The sequence below is a fragment of the Monodon monoceros genome, unplaced genomic scaffold (genome assembly GCF_005190385.1).
Source record: "Monodon monoceros isolate NGI ecotype Baffin Bay Population unplaced genomic scaffold, NGI_Narwhal_1 Super_Scaffold_5, whole genome shotgun sequence".
Taxonomy (NCBI): Eukaryota; Metazoa; Chordata; class Mammalia; order Artiodactyla; family Monodontidae; genus Monodon; species Monodon monoceros.
The window spans coordinates 74,348,580-74,360,612 of record NW_021703782.1 but is presented as its reverse complement, the minus strand read 5'-3'; the positions used below and the strand labels follow the sequence as shown (position 1 = coordinate 74,360,612).

Below are 12,033 nucleotides of genomic sequence, written 5' to 3'. Positions count from 1 at the left end.
ACTATATTGTTAGTGCCAAGAATAAACCTGACCCATAGTTAGAAATTAATGATAAATATTTACTGAATAATAATAAATGCAAAAACACGCTGTGCATGAATACTGTTGAATTTATTCCTTTAGTAAAATTATCCTAAAAGGAGTCTTGAAGTACCTTCTCATTCTCTGAAGTTTTTAGAATAATTGCTTAATAAATTTATTAAATGTGACATCAATCCCATTTTGTCATATCCTAGGCCCATTTTTCATGGGGAAATGTGCAAATAATCTCTGGTGTAGAATGCCTCACAAAGACAGTGTTACCTAAGAGACAAGCTTAAACACAAATTGAAGATGCTTTCAGTAGTTGGTGACTGGCTCTTTTAAACTTCCTTTGGAGGTCAGGTAATTTAGTCTTTAGGCGACCGTATGTTGTAGCATATAATTGGACTTAAAAGTTTGTTGCATTCTGTTTTGTTATTTATAAAAAATATTAATTATAAAGATATAAATTGTTCTAAGGAGCTAGTTTGAAAAATATGTGAAATGCTTATTAGGGAATAGATTAGTCACTGGTTTCTGTTCCAAATATTTTTGTGGTATTTTACAAAGAAATGTCTTGACAAGGGAGAGGTATAAGGGCCTGTGAAAACTAGGTTGTCAAGCCAAGAAGTTAAACCTGTATTTCAACTGATTTATCTGGAAAATGATACTAATAATATTTAATCTCTTCTGACTTTAGATGATGACTATGATAATAAAATTAAATAAATGTATAAGTGCTTTGAACACAGCATGGTAAAAATGCAAGTTATTACTAGTAGCTACAACAAAATGATCACAGTAATATTGAGTTAGCTTTAGGATATTAAATAAAGGCTGTAATTCTATGGGTGGCATTTCCTTTTTGTCCCTTGTGAGATGATGTCATCGCTTTAAAAAGCTAGAGGAGCCAAAGCCCTCCAGATTCTCAGTGTATATTGGACACCATTTCAGTGGCCCAACATTTGAGAATAATAACCACTCGATGACCATAAGTAATATCTTTCTCCTTATTACTTTCATGGGTGAAGTTTGTTTCCTCTTTATACTTTAGTTTTTTTTTTTTTGCGTTACGCGGGCCTCTCACTGTTGCGGCCTCTCCCGCTGCGGAGCACAGGCTCTGGACGCGCAGGCTCAGCGGCCATGGCTCACAGGCCCAGCCACTCCGCGGCATGTGGGATCTTCCCGGACCGGGGAACGAACCCGCATCCCCTGCATCGGCAGGCGGACTCTCAACCACTGCGCCACGAGGGAAGCCCTATAATTTAGTCTTAAGAATGCTGATTGCAGTGGTGACTGTGCCTCAAATTTCGATTCTTTCCTGTTCTTCTTTCTGGCAGTATGATTCTAAACTTATTCCCAAAGGCTTTGAGTGAAAGCTGATATGCCTAGTTTTGCTTTTGGAATTTAGATAGTAATCGAGAGTAAAAAAGTTATTGATGAAAGTGTTAGTTAGAATATATTATATCTGCAGGAAACTCCAGATGTAGACTGTGCCCTCAGCATTGTTCTTCTGTGGTGTAGAACTGCTTGAGAGAAAGGAAGTCCTGGAGTCCTATGTCTGAGAGTTGCATTTTGTTTTACAACTCAGTGGTACATCCATACAACTCCCAAGCAAACCAGTTAGTTCAGTAAACACCTGAAAAACGGTAAAAATGATGACACCAATAAAGTGAATTTCTGTCTCCTTTTTTGTTCTTTTCCAGTATACATACTTACAGACATACACGTACTTTTTAGACAATTGAGAAGGATAAGCTAAGGATGAAGATTCTTTTTTCTAAAGATGTTCTCTGAAGGGGTCTAGATAGTAAAAATGAAACAAAATATCATTCAATAAGGCAAATTTATTCAGCACCAGTAGTGTTTTAGGTTAAAAAGATGTTTACTATAGTAATTTTAATAAAGCACATTTACCTGTTATTAAGAAACTAATTTTAGTACACAGAGTAATTATTCTGTATCTTTACTAACACAGAATATTGCTATCTTTTCATAATTTCTGAGTAGATTTTGACATATGTCATAGCATATGCTGTGTGAGTCTTTTTTTTAAGTGTACAATTTAATGGTCTATTACTGTGCTCACAGGTTATGAGTAACCACTGTCTCATTCTAGAACATTTACATCACCTCAAAATCAAGCTCCATTAGTACTAACTCCCCATTCTCTCATTCCCCCAGCTCCTGACAACTACTAACCTGCTTTCTCTCCCTATGGCTTTATCATTCTGGCCACTTAATAAAAATGAAATCATACAATATATGGCCTTTTGTGACTAACTTCTTGCACTTAGCATAGTATATTTCGTGTTCATCATTGAAATACTGGTAGCTTGTATCATCATTTTATGCCTTTTTAATGGCTGAATAATAACATCAATGTTTTTTATTCCTTTGTATGGCTGAATAATATTCCGTTGTATGGATAGAATTTATTTTTGCATTCATCAGTTGACGGCATTAAGGTTTTCACTTTTTTGGCTATTATGAATAATGTTCCTATGAGCATTTGTGCAGAGGTTTTTGTGTGGACGTGTGTTTTCAATTCTCTTGGGCATGTATCTAGGAATAGAATTCTGGGTCATATGGAAACACTATGTTTAACTTTCTGTGAAACTGCCAAACTGTTTTCTAAAGTGGTTGCATCATTTTACAATTCCATGAACAATTCATGAAGCTTCCAATTTCTCTACATCCTTGCCAGCACTTGTTATTGGTTGTATGTTTTTTTTTTTAAGCAATCCCAGTGGATATGAAGTAGTATCTTTGGTCTTTGGTTTTGATTTGTATTTCACCTACTGATGTTGAACATTCCTTGGGAGAATATCTTCTTGGAGAAATGGTTATTCAGATCCTTTGCCTGGGTTATTTGTCTTTTAATGGTGGATTTCCAAGTCTTTTATATATTCTACATTCAAGACATTTGTCAGGTATAAGATATGTAAATATTTTCTCATTTTCTGTGGATTGTCTTTTCACTCCCTTGACAGTGTGCTTTTTTTTTAAAAAAATTGAGGTATAACTGATATAACATTATATTGGTTTCAGGTGTACAACATAATGATTTAATATTTATACTGAGAAATGATCACCACAATAAGTCTATTGATAGTGTGCTTTTGATGCACAAAACGTTTTAATTTTGGTAATGTCCGATTTGTTTTTCTTTTTTTGCTTGTGCTTTTGGGGTCATTTCCAAGAAACCATTGCCAAATCAAAGATTGAAGAGATTTACTCTGAAGATTTTGACTAAGAGTTTTATAGCCTTAGAGATTCCATTTAAGTCTATGATTCATTTTAAGTTAATATTTATATCTTTTGTGAGGTCAGGGTACAACTTTGCTCTTTTGCATGTAGATACTCAGTTATTTCAACACCTTTCCCACCCCTCCCCATGCATTGAATTGACCCTTGCAAAAATGTAAGAAGTTATTTCTGTACTCTCAGTTCTATTGATATATATGTTTATTCTTATGTAAGCACTACATTGTCTTGATTACTGTAGCTTTGTAATAAAATTTCCCAGCTTTATTGAGATATAATACACATATAACATTGTGAGTTTGAGGTGTACAGCCTAATAACATGATACATGTTTATGTTGTAAAATAATTACCACAATGAGGTTAGTTAACACATCCATCACCTAACATAATTATCATTTTCTTTTGTTGTGAGAACATTTAAGATTTACTCTCTTAGCAGTTTTCAAGATTATAATACAGTATTGTTAATTATAGTCACCGTGCTTTACATTTGAGCCCCCAGAACTTATTTATCCTATAACTGGAAGTTTATACCTTTTGACCAACATCTCCCTATTTTCCCCAGCTCCAAGCCCCTGGCAACCACTATTCTACTCTCTGTTTCTATTTTTTCGGCTTTTAAAGATTTATATAGTATTTGTTCTTTCTCTGTCTGACTTATGTCTCATAGCATTGTGCACTCACGGTCCATCCATGTTGTCAAAAATGGCAGGATTTCCTTCCTTCTTATGGCCGAATAATATTCCTTTATATGTATATGTATGTATACCACATTTTCTTTATCCGTTCATCTGTTGATGGACTTTTAGGTTGTTTCCATGTCTTGGCTATTGTGAATAATGCTGCAGTGAACATGGGAGTGAAGATAACTCTTTGAGATTGTAATTCCATTTCTTTCAGAAATATACCCCAAAATTGGACTTTGGATCATATGGCAGTTCTATTTTTAATCTTTTGAGGAACCACCATACTGTTTTCCATAATGGCTGCACCAATTAACATTCCCTCCTACAGTACCCCAGAGTTCCCTTTTCTCCACATCCTTGCCATCATTTGTTATTGCTTGTCATTTTGATAATAGCCATTCTAACAGGTGTGAGGTGATATATCATTGTGACTTTGATTTGCATTTCCATGTAATTAACGATTTAGAGCATCTTTTCATATACTTATTGGCCATTTGTATGTCTTAAGGTCCTCTGCCCACTTTTAATTTGGATTGTATTTTTTTTGTGTGTGTGCTATTGAGTTTTATGAGTTTCTTATGCATTTTGAATATTAACCCCTTATCAGATTTATGGCTTGTTTCTATTTTCTCCCATTGTATAGGTTGCCTCTTCAGTTTGTTGATTTCTGCTGCTGTGCAGAAGCTGCTTTGTTTGATATAGTCTCGTGCGTTTGTTTTTGCTTTTGTTGCTTGTGCTTTTGGTATCATACACAAAACATTGTTGTCAGATACAAAAAATTGTTACCAAGACCAATGTCAAAGAACTTTTTTCTCTGTGTTTCCTTCTAGGAGTTTTACATCAGGTCTTAAGTGTTTAATTAATTTTGAGTTAATTTTTGTGAGTCATGCAAGACAAAGGTCCAGTTTTATTCTTTTGCATACGGATATTTGGTTTTTGCAACACAATTTATTTTATTTTATTTTTAAAAAATATTTATTTGGCTGCACTGGCTCTTCATTGCAGCATGCGGGATCTTTGTTTGCAGCATGCAGGATCTTTATTGCGGCATGCGGGATCTTTGTTGTGGCATGTGGGATCTTTGTTGTGGCATGCAGGATCTAGTTCCCTGACCAGGAATCAAATCCGGGCCCCCAGCATTGGGAGCGTGGAGTCTTAACCACTGGACCACCAGGGAAGTCCCTGTTTCTGGGCTTTCAGTTTTGTTCCATTGGTCTATGTGCCTGTTTTCATGCCATTATCATACTGTTTCATTATGATAGTTTTGGTGTATAGTTTGAAAGCAGGAAATGTGATGTTCTCAGCTTTGTTCTTCCTTCTCAAGATTGCTTTGTCTATTTGAGGTCATTTATTGTTCTGTACAAATTTTAGGATTGTCTTTTCTATTTCTGTGAAAAATACCATTGGAATTTTGATAGGGATTGCATTGAATTTATGGATGGCTTTGTGTAATATGCACATTTTAACAATATTAATTCTTCTGATCCATGAACAAGGGATATCATTCTGTTTGTGCCTTCAGTTTCTTTCATCAGAGACTTATAGTTTTCAGTGGATATATCTTTCATCTCCTTGGTTAAATATATTCCTTAATATTTTATTGTTTTTGAAACTATTATAAGTGGGATCATTTTCTTTATTTCTCTTGCAGATATTATTTCTTTCTCAGCTGATTTTTGTATGTTGATTTTGTATCCTGCAACTTCACTGAATTTGTTTATTAGTGCTAACAGTTTTTGGTAGAATCTTTAGGGTTTTCTATACATAAGATTATGTTATTAGCAAACAGATGCAGTTTTACTTCTTCCTCTCCAATTTGTATACCTTTTTTTCCCTTGCCTAATTACTCTGGCTAACATTTCCATTACTATGTTGAATAGAGTGGTGAGAGTGGATACCTTGTCTTGTTCCTGGTCTCAGAGGAAAAGCTTTCAACTCTTCACCATTGAATATGATGTTATCTATGGGTTTGTCATATATAGCCTTTATTATGTTGAAGTATGTTCCTTCTATATCCAATTTGTTGACAGCTTTAATCATGAAAAGATTTGATGTTTTCTGCATCTATTGAGAGGATCATATGAATTTTATCCTTCATCCTATTAATGTGGTGTATGTTATTTATTTGCATGTGTTGAACCCCACTTGTTCATGGTGTATGATCCTTTTAATATGATATTGAATTTGATTTGCTAGTATTTTGCTGAGAATTTTTCCATCTATATTCATTGGGGATATTGACTATAGTTTCCTTCTCTGTGTCTTTACCTGGCTTTGGTAAGGTAACGATGATAGTAATGATATAATGATGGCCTTGTAAAATGAGTTTGGAAGTGTTCACTCCTTTTCAGTTTTTGGAAGAGTTTGAGAAGGATTGGCATTAATTCTGCTTTAAATGTTTGGTAGAATTCACCAGTGAAGCCATCTAGTCCTGGGTTTTTCTTTGTTGGAAGTTTTTGATTACTGATTCAATCTCCTTAGCCATTATTGGTATGTTCAGATTTTCCATTTCTTCCTCATTGTCTTAATAGGTTGTATGTTTCTAGACACTTAATAATTTTCTTCTAGGTTATCCAACTTGTTGGAATATAATTGTTCATAGTAACCTCTTTTAATCCTTTGTATTTCTGTGGTGTCAATTGTAATGTCTCCTCTTTCATTTATAGCTTTGTTTATTCTTTTCTCTTTTTTCTTGATTAAGTCTAGCTAAAGTTTTGTCAATTTTCTTGTTTCAAAAAACAGCTCAGTTTCATTGATTTTTTTTCTATTGTTTTTCTACTCTATTTCATTTGTTTTTCTGCTCTAATCTTTATTATTTCCTTACTTCTGCTAACTTTGGACTTAATTTTTCTTTTTAAAAAATTCCTTGAAGTGTAAAGTAGTTTATTTGAGATCTTTCTTTCTTCTAAATTTAAGCATTTATTTCTATAAACTTCCCTTTTAGAACTGTTTTGCTGCATCCCATATGTTTTGGAATGTTTTCATTTTCATTTGTTTCAAAATACTTTCTGATATATCTTTTGATTTCTTCTTTGATCCATTGGTTGTTCAAGAGTGTGTTGTTTAATTTCTCTGTATTTGTGAATTTTCCAGGTTTTTTCCTCTTACTGATTTGTAGTTTTATACCACTTTGGTCAGAAAAGATATTTGATATGATCTCAGTCTTCTTAAATGTATTCAGGCTTGCTTTGTGTCCCAACATATCTATTCTGGAGAATGTTCCATATGAGTTTGAGAAGAATGTGTGTTCTGGTTCTGTTAGATGAAAGGTTCTTTATAAGTCCGTTTGGTCCATTTGGTATAAAGTATAGTTTAAGTCCAATGTTTCCTTATGGTTTTCTATCTGGATGATCTTTCCAGTGTTGAAAGTGGGGTACTGAAGTTCTGTAATATTATAGTAATGCTGTCTATTGTTTGGCTAATATTTGCTTTAAACTTATAATTTTTATGCCCTCTTGAATTGATCCCTTTATCCCAATATAATGATCTTCTTAGTCTCTTGTGACTGATGTTTGATGGGAAGTTTCTTTTATCTGATACATGTATGGACACTCTTACTCTCTTTTGGTTACCATTTGCATGGAATATTTTGTTCCATCACTTTACTTTCAGCCTCTTGTGTCTCTAAGGTTAAAGTGAATCTCTTACAAGGCAACATATTGTTGAATCTTTTTAAAAAATTCATCTAGCCACCCTGTGTTTTTTGAGTGGAGAATTTATTCCATTTACATTTAAAGTAATTTTTGATAGTTAAAAAATATTACTAACTTTTGATAAAAATTACTGTTGCCATTTTGTTGTTTCCTGTTTAGTTTTTTTTGTTCCTTCCTCTTTTGCAGTCTTCCCTTGTGATTTATTTATTTTTTTAGTGGTATGGTTTAATTCCATTCTTTTTATCTTTTGTGTATCTACTTTAGGGTTTTTTGGGTTTTTTTTTGGTTACCGTGAGGCTTACATAAAACAGCTTATAGATATAACAGTCTATGGTAAGCTAATAAAAACTGACCTTCAGGGCTTCCCTGGTGGCACAGTGGTTGAGGGTCCGCCTGCCAGTGCAGGCGACATGGGTTCGTGCCCCAGTCTGGGAGGATCCCACATGCCATGGAGTGCCTGGGCCCGTGAGCCATGGCTGCTGAGCCTGCGTGTCCAGAGCCTGTGCTCCGGAACCGGAGAGGCCACAACGGTGAGAGGCCTGCATACCACAAAAAGAAAAAAAAAAACCCTGACCTTCAATCTTATACAAAAGCCCGACCTTTTTACTTCTCCTTACCCACATTTTATGCTGTTAATGTCATACTTTACCTCTTTTTATGTTGTGTACTCATTAACACATTATTGGAGCAATAGGTATTTTTAATATTGTTCTTTAACTTTTATACTAATATAAAAGCACTTTACACACCACTGTTACAGTAATAGGGTATAGTGAATTTCACTATATATTAACCTTTATCAATGAGTTTTTATACTTTTATGTATTTTCATGTTATTAGTGTTCTTTCATTTCAACTTGAACTCCTTTTAGCATTTCTTTTTTTAAAAATTTTATTGGAGTATAGTTGATTTACAATGTTGTGTTAGTTTCAGGTGTACAGCAAAGTGATTCAGTTATACATATACATATATTCATTCTTTTTCAGTTTTTTTTTCCCATGTAGGTTATTACAGAATATTGAGTAGAGTTCCCTGTGCTATACAGTAGGTCCTTGTTGGTTATCTATTTTATATATAGTAGTGTGTGTATGTTAATCCCAAGCTCCTGATTTATCCCTCCCCCACCCCCCACCTTTCCCCTTTGGTAACCGTAAGTTTGTTTTTGATATCTGTGAGTCTGCTTTGTAAACCATAAGTTTGTTTTTGATATCTGTGAGTCTGTTTCTGTTTCATTTAAAAAATTTAGATTCCACATATAAGTGATATTATATGATATTTGTCTTTGTCTGACTTACTTCACTTAGTATAATAATCTCTAGATAGCATTTCTTGTAAGGCAGATCTAGTGGTAATGAACTTAGATTTTTTTGTTTTGGGAATATCTTTATTTCTCCTTCATTTCTGAAGGAAAGCTTTGCTGGGTATAGTATTCTTGGTGGCAGCTTTTTAATATATTTGTCATTTATAATACAAATGATAGAAGTATTGGTGATCAGTCACTTTTAGCAAAACTAAAGCTGAGATATGTGATTTCAGGTCTGCTTCCACTTCCAGAGAATGTACTCTCTGTGTCTCAGTTTCCCCATCTCCATATTATGAGTATGCTAGGAATAAATTGTCCCCAATATGCTTACTAAGTCTAAAGTCTTATGAATTCTGGAACAACATACATAGGAGCTAATGCATAGAATCCACACATGCCTTGTATTCACAATGTTGAGGGATCATAGGTCTAAGGATTTATTACTGTTTTCATGGCCTCTGACATGGTTCAATTACAGTAGGAAGACTGGAGACTCCAGGAGGGAAGTGTCTATGAAAAAAAAAATACTGTATTATCTGATGCACTTGACAATGTAGAAAACACAGCAGTATTAAGAAGAGGTTAAAAGCTCTACAAGAATATATGGAAAGAATGAGTGTGAAGTAGATAGAAATTTAAGGAAGTTAAAAAAAGAATGTTAGGCAATTAATAACCCTAAGAAAAACAAGGAGCTGCATGAGAGGAAATGTAATAATAGTATACTAGTTGGTTAGAAATAAACAATATTTCTGCAGTAGTAATGATGTAAATTGTAAATATTAGTTTCAACAAAGGTAAATCTGACTATATCCATAGAAAGGAGGGAGGTAAGTGAGGGTGGTAGTATAAGAAAGTTAATATATCTGTTATAATAGGAAATGAATAACTATTTGTACAAAGCAAGATAGAGCAGTTCAACCATATTAATTAGCAATCTAAAGATAAACATCAAAAGAAACAGCTGAAGACTTGAAAAGGAGCATCTCTTGAAATAAGGACTGGAATGGAAGCTGCTTTTTATTGTGAGCCTTGTAGAATAGTTTTACTTCATAACACAAAAAATATGTTTAAAAAATCCATAAGAAATGTACATTCCTTTCTACATCTTGCAGTTTGATTCTTAGTGGAATCATTGTCCTCATTGTCCTCCTCATCATCAGTAACGTCTGTATAACTTACAGGCATAAAATTCTCCCACATTTATCATTTCCATTTCCCTCCATCTTCATTAGTCTGTGAGTTGAGTAGAACATATTTCAGTATCTCCTGGGTTTACCCATAAAGAAACTTAGACAATGTGACTTGTGCAAGGTTAAATGATTAGTAAATGGTAAGTCAGTAAGTTGCAAATGATAAGCCCCAAATTCAAAACATCTATTTCCCAGCCCCGAGGTCTTTCCATCATAACTGTATTTCTCCAGAATCTTTCACTGTATCATAGAAATTAATAGTTGTATTTTAATTTACCTTGGAAATGTATAAGAGCGTTCTTATACGAGAACCTCAAAATGTTATCTAGTTCTAATGGGTTAAAAAAAAAAAAAAAGGAAAAAAACATTTTTAATTTTCCTTATATCTCTTTCCCTTTTTCTTTCATTCTCTCCAAAACTCTTGCCACAAAAATACACTGGCGATGGATGTCATAGATTTTCTAAAAAATCACTTTAGAGAACTTCATTATTTCTATTAATACAACTACTATTAATAACAACAATAATCATGTTGTACCCTTCTCCGCAGCCTCTCATCCAGGGATCTCAGAATGCTTTTCAAACATTAATTAAAAATCCTCTCGTCATCCCTATGAGTTCCTAGGGCAAGGAGAGAGGAGGAAATGGTATCTGCTCTGACATTAATTAAGCTCTCCCTTGGCTTGCAAACTGGGTAAATAGCTCTTCTTCCCCCCATTAACAAACAAGCCCACTCTCCACGACGATTATCACAGATGTTCACAAGTAAGAGGAGAGATGACTTCTGCTGGGCACTGAGGCGGGGGACTGACATACTTGCCAGACTTGGCGGCTGAGGCTTTGCTTTCTTTCTAACAGTGGTTTCCAAAACCTGGGCCATCAGCAGCATGGCCTTAGGGGTTTTTGCAAATATACCTGTGTCTGGGCCATTTATACTCCCTTCCTACAGATCTGATTTCATAGATAAGCAGTACAGCTCAGGAATCTGTGTTTTCAAAAATCTCCCTCTACACTTTGAGAATAATCACATTTAAGTGGCATTTTTGTTACTGGTTTCTTTCAAATATTAAAAGTGTCTTTTCTTGCCTTTCGTCTCTTCCTGGTTAATAGCATAGGATATGCACGTCTAGACCAGAGGTTTTCAAAACGTGGTCCTTGGATCTTTTTGTAATCTGAAATACCTGGGAAAGTTGTTAACGATACAGTTGTGTTGGAATACATTGTTCTTGCATAAGTTTATATTTCTCTTAGGGAGATAAAATTTATTCCTACATCTAAGTGAACAATGCCCTGTCAGAAACCATGAAGATAGTAATAAATCCTTGGGCTTATGGGCACCTAACACTGTCAATATAAGGCATGTGTGGATACTGTGTGTTAGCTTCTGTGTACGTTATTCCAGGATTCACAGGAGTTGAGTGCTTTAAACATACTGGGGACAATTTATCTTAGCCGACTTACACAGAGGTGGGGAGACTGAGTCTTATCACTGAAGGAGTGTACTCTCCTGCCATCATCACACAGCCCACTGGTAGTGGAGGCAGACCTGAAAGCACATCTCCCATCTCGGCATCCGCAGTTCTTCCTGCATCACCAGCAGACCACCTCAGTGTAAACTTGTCTCTTGTTTGTCATTCTGAGTCCCTGGTTTTTAAAAATGTTGGTTAAAAACAGAAGCCTGATGTTGGAAAATATTATTCTTCCAAGTCTCTGAGGGGTAAGAAAAGGAAACAAGTTGAGATAAGACGTTTGTCTTCTTGGTAAACTGCCTTGTTTCCCTACTTTTGGTCTCTTTGTTCTTATCCTCTGGCTTCTATGGTTGACCCTGCTGGTGGCATGACAGGGACCAGCTAATGGACAAGGAGGCTGAAGTGTTTATTCAGAGGACTAGAGATATTTGTGTGTGACAT

The 12,033-nt window shown here is 34.8% G+C and overlaps 1 pseudogene; it reads right to left on the bottom strand.

Moving 5' to 3' along the window:
- LOC114884832 overlaps window positions 1–1,746 on the bottom strand; it is a 5,879-nt pseudogene extending 4,133 nt beyond the window's left edge.
- Window positions 1,747–12,033: the final 10,287 nt, after the last annotated feature.